The sequence below is a fragment of the Vicugna pacos genome, chromosome 7 (assembly GCF_048564905.1).
Source record: "Vicugna pacos chromosome 7, VicPac4, whole genome shotgun sequence".
NCBI lineage: Eukaryota > Metazoa > Chordata > Mammalia > Artiodactyla > Camelidae > Vicugna > Vicugna pacos.
The window spans coordinates 48,422,093-48,438,428 of NC_132993.1; the positions used below are offsets into that span (position 1 = coordinate 48,422,093).

A 16,336-nucleotide genomic window follows, 5' to 3' on the forward strand; every position below is an offset into this window, starting at 1 on the left:
TTAGATGTTAGATGCTTATTTATTCATCTAACATCTGTTAGATGTTGCTAGTTATTCATTATGATATAAGGATTTATAAGAAATATATACTTGGTCCAGATGAATAAAATATATTTCTTATATGGTCTTTGTCTGTAATTCCTGGTTTACAGCTCCCCAAACTCTTAGAATTTCCTTATGTTAACAGTGTCTGAAGTGTATTTTATGTTAATGAGGTGACTTTTAGTAAGCACCTTAGGATGGGGGCTGGTTGCCCAAGAAGCCAACCTTGTGATTAGAGGGTTGGAACTTTCAGTCCCAGCCCCTGACATCAGGGGAAGGGAGAGGAGCTAGAATTTGAATCAGTCACCAATGGCAGGTGAGTCAGTCAGTCATTCCTATGTAATGAAAGTCTCCATAAAAACTCAAAAGTAGGGAGTTTCCATTTTGTGGAACGAGAACATTTCCATGTGTCACAGTGCTTGGCCTCAAGCTCCATAAGGACAGAGCCTCCTTTGTCTAAGACTTTCCCTGTGTATCTTTTCATCTGGTTGATGATTACTATCCTTTAATATCGTTTGTAATAAGTTGATAATGTAGTGATTAAATGGGTTTTCCTGAGTTCTGTGAGCTGTTCTAGCAAACTAATCCACCCAAGGAGGAGATCATAGGAACATCTGATTTATAGCCAATCAGTCAAAAGTCCAGGTAACAACCTGGACTTGCAATTGGTGTCTAAAGTGGAGGGTGGTCTTGGACTGAGCCCTTTACTTGTGTAATCTTGATTCTATCTTTCGGTTGATAGTGTCAGAACTGAGCTGAATTCAAGAACACCTGGTTGGCATCCAAGAATTCCTTGTTGGTGTGGAGAGCACATGCGCACACACACACACACACACACAAACACACGAGTTGGGATTGGACCCAGGAATTTAATTTTTTAAACTTGACCATATTCTTGTTTTTTATTAAATATTTTATGATCCTTTTTTATCTTCATATTTTTCACTGAATGACTAGATTGATCAGTATTCAGCTATCACATATTTTCTCTACAGTTCTATGAGTGTATTTGCCCAGTTGGCCTCTTACCTGAGGGAAGGGCTATAATGGGTACAATGTCAGTGAAGACAGAGTATAGCTTTGCAGACTTCTTCTAGGTATACAGGTAGGCATACAGTAGACAGGCAGTCTTGAGGGTCCCACAATTGATTAAAAAAGGAAAAAAAGGAGTTTAATCTGAAGGTAGAGAACTTCAGTAAAAGTCACTTGTAAGCAAAGTTTTTTCCTTTATAAAATAATTCCTCCTCATCCGTGGTGGACTTTCCCCATTTTTTTCAGGATTTCTATATCTGGCATGATACCCAACCCAACAGTCCTATCAGAAAAGAGTCTGCATTTTAATTTTAGACAGAGTACACTGTCCTACTGGCAAGCAACTACTGCTTATAGTTTAGTATGATGGGGATGGGAAGACGTATTTCTTCTCCAGCTATCTAACAAAGATGACTTTAATGAATTAGCTCACATATAAATATATAGCATAATTAGTTATAAACTAATGGATAATAATCCCTCAATTCACTCCTTATGCCTGTGCTCATTCAATCTGAGATTGGAGTTTTTCTGGGCCTCCACTAGGGAGACAATTCTCACCTCAGTAGTTTTTTTTTTTTTTTTCTATAGACTGAATTTCTCTCTTTTGGTTTCTTTACCAGTTTTATCTCATCTACTTTCTGTTTTACAGAGTTCCTTATGCTTTTACAAGGTGTTGGATGAATCCCATCTGCTCTCAGGGCTTAGACTCTACTATTTTCCTTCATTTCTAGTCTTCTAGTTATCTGCAAGTTCTCACCATTGTGGTTTTCTAGAAAATAGAAAGTGTAAATAAATAGATCACCAAACCAGCAGCAGCTAAAGGAAAATAAAGTAGAAATAATTTTTTTTAAAAAGTCAAAGAAAGTACCCAAATTCTAAGCCAAATAAATGCACCTGCAAAAATAGGAACCTTTAAACAAGATTTAAAATCAATCCCACAAATCATTTATATCAAGGTAAAAGAGTCATCTCTTCAGTTTCTTTAGAAAAAGCACCAACTTGAACTACCAGGGAAGAAAGAAAAATACTTGAGTTATATTAGACTCCTGATTTCATCTAAGTTACAGTCGAAAATGAACTATATAGAGTCTATCATCTTGAGAGATTGTGACTTTTACCGGTAGTTTTGTTTCCTCATCAGCAGTTTGATTGATAATAAACATATGTTGTTATTATTTACTGCATTCCAATACTTTTAGGTTACCCACATGCTTTCTTTTTTATTAATTCATTCGTTACTATAGATAGAACTTAAGGGTAGACTAGGCAAATATTTGGTAAACGTTTCTACAAATGAATTTTTGCAAATGAGGAAACAGAGATTCTTATATGTTACTCTTCTAAGATATACATTTAGTAAATTATGGTAGACATGTTAATTATTTTCTTCCTACCCAAATCTCTAGTTGATTATATGTCTCTATCTTACTACAATCACAACTAAATGAACCCATAGGTTATCCAGATGTTTATGATAATCTGCAGTGACATACAGACTCTGAATAAACATTAAAGAGAGAGAAACTATCATATATCTTTAAAGTTTCGAATCAAAGTATTGAGGTACTTGGGTCATTAAGAATTCAACCCAGAACTAATTGGTGGTAATACAGAGTTGGACTTTTAGCCATGTTAGGCTGTGGTAAAGATGGATAAGCAGAGGAATTTGACTAAAAATATTACAGATTGAAATATTCATAGAGTGAAATAGGTTAGTAGTCTAGCTAGTTCTTGAAAGACTGGATAATTTTGGTTTCTAATCTTGCATTCTCAGGTCACCAAAAGCCCAATTATATTTCTGTCTTAGTGTTCTGGGATATTTTATATTCTCCAATAAACCTCTTTTTATTTTGTTAGCTTGAATATGGTTTGCTTCTTGCAATAAAGGAGACTTGTCAGGAGCAATGATTTAGATTATCAAGTTCCAGTCACAGCATCACTTGCTAAGGGCTCAAGGTAACAAATACAACCAATATTACATTTTAAAAGGAAGCAATGTAATATAAGTCTATACACTGATAAATATTGAAGCCAAATATTTTGTAAATTTGATATTGGAGAAGTAGACACTGTTTTATTAAGAAAGAAAAAAAAGTATTTATCTGAAGCCAACAATAAAATTAAGCCTAGCTGTTAAACACAAGTGATATCATACTTTTTATTGCTCTTTTATTGTTTTCCAGTTTTACCCATAGAGAAAAATTGGATGAATTATGGGGTGTGAGACTCATTCATGCTTCAATTATATATTCTTTGAAATTATGTTTTAGAAAATTGTACATATGGAGACATATATAATACAATGAGGATTTCCTAGAACCTAGAAAAGCAAAAATTTCCTCTCTCAAAACAGGTGGAAAATTTTAGCACTAATATTGAGGAAACATGTTTATGTCAGTGACACCGATTCCCCCTAAAACTGAGCTGCCCTTCTGAGTTTATGATCAATCTCTCTATGGAAAACTTTACTCCTTTTCTTGTCCTGCCCCTGTTGCTCTCAGGATTGGTAATATCAAAGAGAAGTGGGGATTGAAACCAAGCAAGACCTTGTGAGGCCTACTCAGGTACAAAGGCCATTCCATGTCCCCCAATTCTTGTTTGTAGAAAAAAAAAAGGCTTTAGTTTCCTAGGCCTTCCCTTCATTCCAAAGAGTAGGCTCAAGCAGTTAAAAATTAGAACAATCAAGTCGCAGGACTCCTAGTTCCTCCTGAAGGGATATAGATAATAATCTGACGTTTGTTTTTGAGTTGTTCTATAGAAACTAAGATCCCCATCCAAGTGGAAGATGATGACTACTTGCTGACTACGAACACTTAAACCCTAGGCCAGTTGGAACCAAAAGATTGAGATTCCTAAGACAACCTTACTGCCTCAGTACCCATCAGAAGAAGGTCCATGAGCTGATCACACATCCTACACCCTCTCCCCTAACACTGTCTTTAAAAACCCTAGCCTGAAAACCATTGGGAAGTTTGGTTCTATTGAACATGAGCTGCCCATTCTCCTTGCTTGGTGTCCTGCAAATAAACCTTTACTTTGCTACAAATACCCACTATCAGAGTTTGGCTTTCTGTGCTTTGGGCACATGAGCCCTTGCTTTGTAACACCAACAGTAAGCAAATCATGCACAAAGTCAACAGCATTTCAAGTACACACATAGAAAGTTTATTTAGTGATTTGATTTCCTGTCCCTTTCTTGGAACAAATTGGATTCAGCCTCTGGATTTTCCCTAAGATTCCTCCAATGTTTAAAGATCTTTTGATAAAAATTTGTTGGCTATTTTGAATATGCCTATTTATAAGAGCAAGGCTGAGTCCATGTGTATCAATAAGTACAGGGCCTTGCTAATCTTGAAAAAGAAAGATTAGTACCTTAGTTTTAGAGTCCTTTTGAGAACTTTTACTCTATAATACGAATGAAACTAGTTTGGATTTTTAGACTCGGAGAGTGAGTACTTCCCTTTGCTTCCTGAACTTGTATTGGAAGTGATGAAAAGCCTTTGGTGAGATGTGATACTTTTCACAGCTATGGTTTCTTGATCTGTAAGATAGAGACCTCATTGTCCATCATTCTTATATTTTCTTTTTAACATAAAAATTAAATTTGAGATATTAAAAATTAAATAATACTTATTATTTAAAATCTATTTATTTCCTTTTAAATTTAAGTGGCTTACAGTCAAAGCAAAAAAAAGTAGGGCAAAAGAAGGCCAAGAACCCATGAATATAGTATAAAAGAAACAATCAAGAAATAAAGTAAAGGAATGATTTTATGTTTAAATGAACCTACCGATGAAATCACAAAATGCTTCTTGGTAGTCACGGCAAAGGCTGAACAATAATGGGTTACATATTATTCTCATTATTATTAGGATATAAACCAAGTAGTACATCCCTGCTGGAAGCTCGTAAAAAAATATCGAGAAGATCTTTATTTGGGAAACACAAATGGAGTATGTACGGTTTTTATTTTTGTAATTTTAGCAATTTAATAATTTGACCTTTGATAAAAAAACATAGGACTTAAAGTCAAATCTTCATCCTGTAAAGAATATTACATAGAACACTTGCTTATTACAATTTGCAAATATTTAAAATTTCCTAACAATGTAACTTTAAAATAAGTTTAATGGAAAAATGTTACATGTTTTTGGGAGACTGTTTCTCACTAGGGCCACAGCAGCCTCTGCTGTTCTGTGTACTCTTTTGCAATGTGACTTTGCCCCTTCATCCATCAAGAGATGGAGTCTACTTCTTCTTTTCTTAAATTTGGCCTCAATTTATTTTGACCAATAGAATGCAACTTCCAAGCCTAGTACTTAAGTGGCCTTACAGATTGTTTCACACATTTGGAAGCCAACTGTCATGTAAAGAAGCTGAAAACAGTCTATTGGAAAGGGATGTGGAAAGAGGCTGTTGAGGCTAAAAGGCCAAATAGAAGAGAAAAGGGGGGACCTTAGCTGATAGCCAGCACCAATGACTAAGGATGCAAATGAAGACATCTTGGATATTCCAGCCCTAGCTGAATTCCTAGGTGAATGTGGTCACATGAGTGATCCCAGTCAAAACTAAGTGGAGCAGAATATCAACCTACAGAATTGAAAGAAATAAAAGATCGTTGCCGTTTAAGTAACTTTTGGGATGGCCTTTGTGCGGCAGTAGATAACTTATATGGGTTTTTTGGAAACATTTTTTCCCAGTCTGTGGTTTGTGTTTTCGTTCTGTTGATAGTATCTTTTGCTGAGCAGAAAACTTTAATTTTAATGAAATCTTGCTAATCAATTCTTTCTTTCATGGATCATGCCTTTGGTGTTGTACATAAAAAGTCATCATCAGACCCAAGGTCATCTAGATTTTCTGTCATCTCCAAGGAGTTTTATAGTTTTGTGTTTTACATTTAGGTCCTTAATCCATTTTGAGTTACTTTTTGTGAAGAGTGTAAGGTCTGTGTCTAGGTTCTTTTTTTTTTTTTGCATATGGATGAACAGTTGTTCCAATATCAGTTGTTGAAAAGACTAACTTTTCTCCATTGTATCCTGAAAGAGACTATTTTTAAATTAAAAAAATAGTGTGACAAACAAAACAGCTAAACTTTATGTGGTGATGGTTGAAGAAATATATATTTTAGCTTGTTACTATGTAAGTGCTTCCTTATATAAATATGTACAATCAATAAGGTACCAATTTATGGAGATATATGTAAAGAACCACAGACAGACACAGATAACCACCTGGGTTTACTTACAGAGTATCCAGTGGAAATCTCATGATGATATTTCCTGGGTCTCTTCAGTAGAACATGGATTAAATCTTGTCACTGATAAGAGATAGAAGCCATAAAAGGAAAAGTGTCCTAGAGATTTCTCAATCTTTAATTTGTCTCTTATTTAGTTAAGCAGTGGAGAGCTTTCTAGATTTCCCCAACTTGGCAAGGTTCTCAATTTTGTTCCCAAGCCTGAAGAGAGCAATTAAGAAACCCATGGGGCTCCCCATGCAGGGAATGTGAGTTGAGATCCCCAACAGAAGTGGGGACATCCAGTGGGAATTCACCCACTTCCAAGGGAGTGTCCCTTCCCACCTGGGGAATACCTGGGGTGTTACTTTCCTAATTCTAAACCAGTGAGGTGTATGTGGATATACATAAAGTTTTGTTTTTTTTTTTTTTGGAATTCTGATGGTGACTAACTGCTCTGTGTTGCAAAGGTCTGCTTATGACGTCAGATGACGAAGTTCCTGATTGTAGAGTTGACTAGTATTTATTCTCTGCTTCCACTATATGGTTGTGAGAAATTAAGTGCACAGGTATGGCCTGTGTCCTAGTTTCTACCTCTTTGAAGACTCATGAAAGAAAAGAAAAGAAAAGAAAGAAAGAAAGAAAAGAAAGAAAGAAAGAAAGAAAGAAAGAAAGAAAGAAAGAAAGAAAGAAAGAAAGAAAGAAAGAAAGAAAGAAAGAAAGAAAGAAAGGAGGAAGGAAGGAAGGAAGGAAGGAAGTGAAGAGATCAGTGAGTAGGGAGATGATGAGAAATCTGAGTTTAAGTGTAGTTTTAGATTTTTGTCTGCTAGACTACGTCTGACTTGTCAAATTGTTATGGTTTTTTTGCCAAATCCCCTATATATGAATTCAAAACAGCATATTTCTTTAGTGTATTATTGCTGAGTTGTTTTGTGGCTTTATCATGAAAGTCTGGTTTCAAAAATGATCTGAAAGTAAGGGTTAGCTGCAGGATTGTGAGGTTTCACTTAAAAACCAGAAATGGAAACAAGGATGAATAACACACCACAGAAGAAAAATGAAACCACTATATACAATGTGACCTAGCCAAAAACAAAAAGTGGAAATGCATTTTATAATTTGTCAGAAGCTTAAGAGACATACACCAAGCGTATTTTTGACCCCAAATTAGCTCAATTTCTTCTTGTTTCAGATTTCAAAATTAAGTACTTTCTCACAGTTCTGGTTTAGAGTCCTTGAAACTGATAAATATTATGTATTTTGTATTCATTTGGCAGATAAATAGATACATTCCAAAGTATTCATATAAACATAATTATTCTAACTAAAATTCCCTGTACTTTACTAGAGTACCATTTCTTTAGGTGTTTTTCCCTTTGAAGTAAAATGTTGGGAAGAAAAAAACATTAATATAACTATCACTATAAGTAACTCGTTGTTACATGTTTGTTTAAGTTCTTAGCATTATGACTTCATATTTTATACACATTCATTCAGCTACCAAATAATGAATAAGCATAGGAAATACCTGTTATAACAAAACTTGATTCTTTTGTTGGTAGGCAATATTTTGGATTTAGCCATATGACTTGATATTTTTATAAAAACTTTAAATTAAGATATTGTTTCAAGCTTACAATATTTTGCGATAATAGCACAAGATTTATTAGTTGTTTGTATTTTGTCCTGTTTATTTCACTTTCCTCTTTCTGTGTATGTGTGTATATATAAGTGTATGTATGTTTATATATGTGTGTGTGTATATATATATATATATATATATATATATATATATATATATATATACATGAGAGTGTAAGAGTTGATATCAAGTATATATAGGATCGCTATATAGAAAAGACCAAAACTTATTTTCTGTTGCTTGCAGTGACCAAATAATCAATATATTGTGTATAAATTTCTGGCAAACTTTGGTTCAACATAAGGAAGAATTTTCCAGCATCTCAACTGGCCATAGATGTGAATAGTTACTTTGTTGACAAATAAATGCCTTCTTTACCAAATGCTGAGACAGAATTAATTTTTATTAAGGATGTGGTAGAGAAGAATTAGATATTAGCAAGAAGTTCCTATAGTGATAGGAAAGAAAACCATTTAAAAGTTACAAAAGAGCTTCTTAGTTTTTGACATGAGGTGAATTTGTGGAGAAGTAGGGTAGCTATCTTATATGACACTCTGTATTTTAAATTTATTTGAGAAAGGAGCAAATATAGTGGAAATAAGTGATTGCCAGTTATATCAATACCTTCCAAAATACCTTCAGATCATGATATATAGAGTTAGCATAAACTCTTACATCTTTTGCACCACTGAACAGAAAAAACATTTAAAATTAGTATTTTGAAGTATTGTAAGTCTGTAAAATTTCGTCAAAAAATAAATCAATGCTTAGCAGAGAGCTAATAAAAGAGTAAATTATTTATAAATAATTGTTGAAATAAAAGTGAATTAATCATGTTAGTAAGTTTTAGTGTTAAATGCATTTTGTTGTATTTTAAATGTTTTAAAATGAATAATCCATGTTTGGTTTTATATACTAACACTCTATTAATTTAACATTTGATTACCTTATTCTTCAAACATGCCAGATAAAGCTTACTTAACTCTTCTTTTTTTAATCTGCCAAAAAATATTATCTAACAAACTAACATCTGTTTTGCATTACAGTGTGGCTCACTTTCTGGGCCCCTGCTCCCACTACACCCAGACACAAGAACTCACATTCTTACATGCCATTGGTAAGTTTTACCTATGCTGTGTTTATACACGCATGTATGTACACGTACAGCTATATATGCAGATGCTTGTATAATATGCATGTGTATCTTTATGTAATACAGAGAGAGGCAGAGGATGCTGAGAGACAGAGAGAAGATTGTATTGGCTGAATCTTCTGAAATAATAAGACTTAACAGTTTCTGAATACTTACTCAGTGCTAAGCACTATGGCTAATGCTTTAAATGCTTTATCTTGCTAAATGGGTCATAATGCTTTGAAATCCTACTGTTAATCTCATTATAAAGATCTCACAGCTAATATGTGGTAGAACTGAAATTCACAGTTGGTCAGTGTGACTCTGGCTGTTCTTAATCACTGTATCGCATGACCCACATAACACCATCTTCTCCCTTTCCAAACCTAGAAACAAATTCATATCTCTCTATTACAGTATACTCCTATACTTATCTGTTCCTATGTCTGCCAAGAGCAGTGGTTGTCAGCTGAGGGCAAATTTTCCTCTGTGGCATATTTAGCAATATCTGGAGACATTTTTAGTTATTGTAATAGATATTACTGACAGAGGCCAAGGGAACTGCAAGCATCCTAAAATGCAGAGGATATCTTCCCAACCCTGAAACACACACTACAAAGAATCATCTGGCCCAATATGTTAATTGTGACAGGGTTGAGAAACCCTAAACTGGAGAGACATATATTTGAAGGGAAATGTAAATATTTATAAGTGTATACTGACGTAATTATTTCTCTTTAGGGGCCTCTTTTAAGTTGTTAGAAGACAATGGCCCTTAGGATGTTTTAGAATTCTCCTAGTGGGTTATTTTGACCCACAAAACACATAACTTTATTTCTAGTTCAAAGAACATTATCACCACATTGTTTTTGTTACTGAACTGTGTTGTGTGTCCAAAGTGTTTTGACTTGATGCTGTTGACTACATTCATTAAAAACAAAAACAAACAAATACAAGTATAGACAAGAAACCTGTTATGAAGTCATCTTTGTCTTAGTCCATCTGGTATAATTTGATCTGTATTGTGTTGAGAATGAGACAAAATAACCAGCACTAAATGAACAAGTCTTCTCTACATTATCATTTACTGCTTTAAAACTATTCAAGGCCATCCCCTCTCCCTTAATTTCTATAGCAGGCCACATTTTATATATTCAAAAGACAGGTAAATTATTGTCAAACTACAGTGCCCTCTGGCCCACTGAACTTTCTAGTACTGTGAGTCTTCTGAAATGGGATTTAATTCTCAGCTTTGCAATGTGAGTCATCAACACCCATAAACAATTCTGGGTGGAAGAGTTATTGAGAATGAAAAAAGAACTAAGAATTATGGAAAAGATATGTATGAAGCATAGGTTGATGCATATGAATTAGATGAAATTTGATATTTTTCACCCATAAAAGTGATAATTTCACATAGTTAGACCTATATTGGTCTGGGTCCTTGAATATATAATGTACTAATGAGCAGTGGCTCTGCAAGTAACTAGTTAATTGTTCAGATTCTGGCTCTACATCTTATAGCTTGTGAACTTGAGACCATCATTTAGCCCATCTAAATCTCAGTTGCCCAGAGCCTTCAGTTTGTGTATTTACCGAAGAAGTATATTTTATTTGTCTACACAACAGCAGGGAACTTACCTGTTTTTTCATAGTTGCATCCCCATTCCTTAGGCAGTGCTGAAGAGAGTAGCTGTGGTCAATGTATTTTAAATACTTGTAGAATGAATAAGTGCATGATGAATAACAGTATTTACTTCATAGAATTGTTGTGAAGCTTAAATGAGATCATTTATGTTAAAATCCTTGGTACTGATAGCAAGTGTTAAATGTTAGCTGTGATTATTATTAATTCAAAATGAGCAAAAGATTCCACATTAATTTCAGAGGTTTGTTTTTCTTTCTGTTTTCATGTATTTTTATCTCTACTTTGAAAGTACATTTTTGGTTCAGTGCCATTACTATAAACTTCATTCTGATCCTGGCGAACTTCTGTGTTTAGATTCTCTTACCACACTTTGAGAAATGTGGTCCTAATTCTTTTGTGCATATAGCACTCTGTAAATTGTTTAGTAAATGAATAAATAAATAAATTCACTTCCCCTTTTCTTTCCTGTCTTTCTCCTCTAGACTGTGAAAGAATACATTCTCTTCAAAAATATCTATAACTAAGCAGGTTTCCTTTGCAACTAGACACAGTTCCAAGAAGCCATCTAGTATCTTAATGAAGTTTTAGCCACCATCTCTCCTACCAAGAGTCCCATGGTTCCTTGGCCACATGGCCACATCAATATTCTTGATGTCCTTATTTATTTCGGGCAGGATCACGTCTTTGTGCATGATGCAAGGATGATGGAGGCATTGCACTATTTATTTATTCACACCTTGTTTAAAAACTGACATTCTCTGTGGCAGACTAGGGAGTATTTTTCTAACCATTAAGAAAAAAAGCAGTATTAATAAATCAAGTCTCAAAATTTCGTATTTACCTTTACTATTGCCTTATCTTGTTTCATTGAGGTTGTTTCTAATACGAAATTCCATACCCTGCAGCCACCTCTGGACCATATTCTCAGCATCTAAAAGAGCGGTTCATATTCAGAAGTGTCTAGTTTCACAATTATTTGTAGAATTTCTAGAAATTACACTTTTGTGGGCTCTACCCAATGGACATTCTGACTCAGTAGGTGTAGGAAGGGGTCCAAGTATCTATATATAGATGGCCTATATATAAGTCATCCTTCTTAGAATCTTGGTCCTAGAGCAGGGTTTCCGAAACTTAAGCTGAATGCTAGTTACCTGTGGAACTTATTAATCATATGGATATCCAGGCCTCATCCTCAATGAGTCTGATGCAGTAGTTTCAAAATGAAGCAACCAGTCTACATTTTAAGTAAAATAAATGTGGGTCAACTTGTGTTTCACATTCTCTTATCACATTTTGAGAAATACAGCCCTAAATTTTTTTCACACATAGAACTCTGCAAATTGTGTAGTGAATGAGTGAATAAATGAATGACTGTGTACACCCACTTCTTAGAACTGTTGTGAGACCTAAACAAGATAATACGTGTAATGTGCTAATTAAGAACATAGAAATGTTCAATGTTAACTCTAATTATGATTTATTTGTAAAGCCATAGATCCAGATGTTTTGAATTTTTTTCTTTCCACATTACCATTATTGTTCTCACTAGTTTATCCTTCAAGTCTAGGGTGAGAGTCAAAGTTAAACAAATAAATAATCACACAAATTATTATTTGACTCGTTATGATAATACAATAAGTAAAACATTTAAGGTGCTATGATAATGAATAAGGGGCTGAACCTAGTTTGAGGATTTGGAGAGGTTTTCTGGAGAAAGAGAAGTATTCTTTTGAACTAAAACTTGAAGTATAAGAAGAAATAAGCCAGGAGAAAAATTAAGGAAAAGAGTCCAAAGTAGAAGGAACAGCATGGACAAAATCCATTTGTTAGTAGAATTGCTTAGAGATGCACAAAAGAGAATGAAGGCCATGAGGAGACTGTTGTATTATTCCATGTAAGGGGTGTTGGTGACCTGGATTAGGATGGCTGTAGTAGGGGGAAAACGTGGAGAGATTAATAAATCATATTGGAAGTAAAAGCAATGGTTTTCAGTGATGTATTAACTGAGGGCAGTGGATAAGGAAATGGAGATGTTGGGGTGATTTCTAGGTTTCCAGCTTAAACTGGTGAATAGTGGTTCTCCAACTTAACAACATAAAATTACCTGGGAGCTTTTGAAAAGAACCCATACCTGGACCCCATTTCTAGAGATTCTAAAGTTGTTTGGATGGGGCTCAGACCCAGATGGTCACTAACAGGAACTATTTTCTGATAGCACAATATTTCTCCGAATTAAAAACTGAGACACTGACAAATAGGAGAAAGTACAAAAATTGTCCTTTGCTTATTCAGGTAACATTTTCTTTACCTAGTCCTCAAGAAAATGATATTTTTCCATATATTAAATATATATTGTAGAATATATATTTGAAAAATGTCTTTTAGAAAAGAAATAAATTATTTAGTTAGTAGGCAAATGTACCAGTAATCATTTCATTGCTTCTCAGCTCCAAATTCACCCTTTTTTCTGTGCTGTGAAAACAAGGGTGGGCCTGGCTAAACCCTGTAAGTAGAATGTGTCGAAGGGACAATGGAGAAGAGGGTTTCCTTCTTCCTCGTTCAGGTGTGCTCATTTAGTTGAGCTCCTGCAGAGTGAGTTGGCTTTTTTCAGCAGTGTCCTGGCATCAAGCAGCTTGTGGCACCTCCCTCACTTCCCTCAGCACAAACCCCACCTTGGGCAGTTTCCAGCAATAAGTTCAATGGCACTCCTGCTGGCACCTAACAAGTTCCGTGGATTCAATAGCTTGTTTCCCAGTGAATCAACAGCAAACCCTCTCACACCCCTGCTACTTCAGGTGGCTTTCTGGACAGTACCCAAGCTGGCTTTCCAGCAAGTCAGTAACAACCTAACCAGGTAGCTTCCCAACAAATTTCATCAGTATCCTAGTAGGCAGTTCTCAGTTGGCCTGACAACCATGGACTCGTCTTTGGCTTGGAATAACCTAGTGAAGTTTTCCAACATCCAATGGGATCTAAGGCCTAGCTTTGGGGAGAATTCTCTCCCTCCAAGTTTCTTCCTTCCTTGAGTTTCTCCCTCCGTATTACTTGGATAGCCCTTAAAGTCAGCGCCCCTCCCCGCAACCTTTAGCCAAGTCCCTATTACTTCATTCCTCTGTTATGTTTCTTTATACTAAATTTTCTGTTTAAACTACTGTGTGGTTTCTGTCTTCTGATTGGAACGTTAAATAATACACCAGAGAAGTAAGAACAAACATTTTATCTGGTAGGCAAATTAAGTTTTTGAAAGTACAAAAAGCCCAGGTATTGAATAGACTTTTGGGAGAGTTAAAATGAAATTACTGAATCATTTTCTACTTCTGAACATGATCCCTTTGGTATATGAGATTACCTCCGGGAATTACTGTTAACAATAACAATTGGGAAGAGAAAACACTCATAGTTCTCTCAGCCTTTTAGAGAAAGCAAGGGCATACAAGGGAAGCTTCCTACTTTTGGTCTTTTGTGTTGAAAATCTCATTTAAGTTCTGTTTGTATCGTAATTCTTTCACATATTACCCAGATTTATTTATATAATTCCACGAGAATAGTATGACTTCCTCCCTTCTCTCCTGGTCCATCTCTAATGTAAGAAAGAGGCAATCCTGCAATTGGGAGAAGAGTGTTTTCCAAAACTCCATCTCCATGCCAACTCTCACCAGAAACAAAGTATTCTTGAGGAACATTGTTACATGAAAACTAAGGTTTTCATGATTCCTCTTCTTCTTCTTTTCTGTTTTGAGCTGTTCTTCCCAATTCTTCACTTTATCCCCTTTAGACTCTCCAATTAGGTACCTTTTTAGAAACCTAATATTCAGAGGACAGCTATCATACTTTTCTCCTGTTTATTGTCAAAGTGTCAGATGCTTCCTACACCTATAGTATCTACTCTAGATTAGCAGCTTATTTACCTACATTTAATCCTTCAGGTTAAAATTTCTTTGAATGTGGTCAATATGCAATATATAAAAAAAATGTAGATTCTTGAATCCTTTTCTAGAATCACTGAAGCAGAATCCTGAGAGATCAAAGTTCCAGGAACCTGAATTTATAATAATTTCTTCCATCCTAAACTGCTGGCCTAGTTAATAATAGTTTACAGTGTTGCCCTCAATCAATATTTGTGTATTAATATGATAGTTCCTAGCCTTAGAATCTATTTTCTTTTGGTTCTAGCACAAAATAGAACAGAATATCAACCTGGACATTTAAATTTTTATTAGGGACCTTGGAGCCCTTGCATGAAGGTTCATCACTCTGGACTCCTTTAACCCTGGAGGCTAAAGTCCGTAGGCTCAAAGGGCTGTGAAGTTGTGCTTCACGCTGGGCTGCTGGCAACTGCACTGGAGACTTTTGAGTTGTTAATTTCCAATCCAGGCAACACAAATTTATATAGACCAGTGGAATAATGATGGAGGATTCTGATTCTGATGAGATTCAGAAGCTATATGGCTAGCTGTTGATGGATTCTCTATGAAAACAGATAGCATCCAGGACAGAGATAGGACATGGAGGTAAGTAGAAATTTGGGAGACAGGTAAATATATTCAGTCATGCCTTAGTGGGGAAGTGGGTTTGGGGCAGCAGATGGACAGATACTTAGTGTTCCTCTAACTCCCACTACCCCTAGAAATATCACAGTAATTGAGTAACCCTTTATCAAAAAGAATTACTTGAAAACTTCCTCTGACTTTTGTATAAGTACTGTACTATAGAACCTGGTGGTTGCCAAACACAGCAGCACATCAGAATCATCCAAAGTGCTGATTTAAAAATATAGATTATTGGATCACACTCCATTTTTAAACTTTTTATCTTGAAATTTAGATTCACAGGAGCAAGAGGCTGCAAAAAAATCATTAAGGGAGGTTCCACGTACCCTTCAGCCAGTTTCTCCCAATGGTAACATCTTGTGTAACCATATTACACTATCAAAACATGGGATGTTTATTTTTATGAGCTCTCTAGATGATGATTGTTCAGTTAGCTAGAAATTTATTGAATAAATGAATGAGTAATTATTCAAGGAAGTGGGTTAACTTGGCTATTTGTAATCCAGAATATTTAGCAACCTAAAATCATCCTTTATTCACTCATACAATAGACAATCCATTAGTTGCTCTGTTTAGAAAAATAATTCAGAAGAATTAATTAACATTTTTTAATTAGTAATCTTTTCCTCCTCTTGTTGAGGTTTGTAAACCTTCATTCATTGAACCAGTCCATATTGATTTTTTTTAAGTTTCTCTGTCACCTTGTACCAATATTTTTCAGGGAAATGGAAGTGAGAGATACTGGAAAAGTGAATTTGTTTTGACCAGCCATATACAGATACCTGCTAAAATCTTTTCATCTTTCTTTTGGAATTGATTCTCTCTTCAGCAAATTTGTCTCATTCTGCTTTACTTGTCATTCTCCCTGTGTAATTACTTCACAAATGTGGCATTAAATTAAAAGGATTTCCATCCCTGGCAAGTCATTCAACTATTAACTTACTCAGTTCTTATCAACTCAGTATAATTTTAAGTGTTAGAAGCATGGATGCTAGTGGTAGTTCTGCTACTCACTGGTTGTTTGACCTTAACCAACAAACTTAACCTATCTTGT

The 16,336-nt window shown here is 35.0% G+C and overlaps 1 protein-coding gene and 1 long non-coding RNA gene across 4 annotated transcripts in view; one reads left to right on the forward strand and one right to left on the reverse strand.

Annotated features, from left to right (window-relative positions):
* MACC1 (MET transcriptional regulator MACC1) overlaps positions 1-16,336 on the forward strand; it is a 486,000-nt gene that overhangs the window by 253,998 nt on the left and 215,666 nt on the right. The window lies entirely within an intron of this gene.
* Positions 4,220-6,678, reverse strand: LOC140697410 (uncharacterized). The gene is made up of 2 exons (XR_012074425.1): positions 6,323-6,678; positions 4,220-4,618 (listed from the first exon to the last, which is right to left on the reverse strand). It is a non-coding gene; the product is annotated as an uncharacterized lncRNA (long non-coding RNA).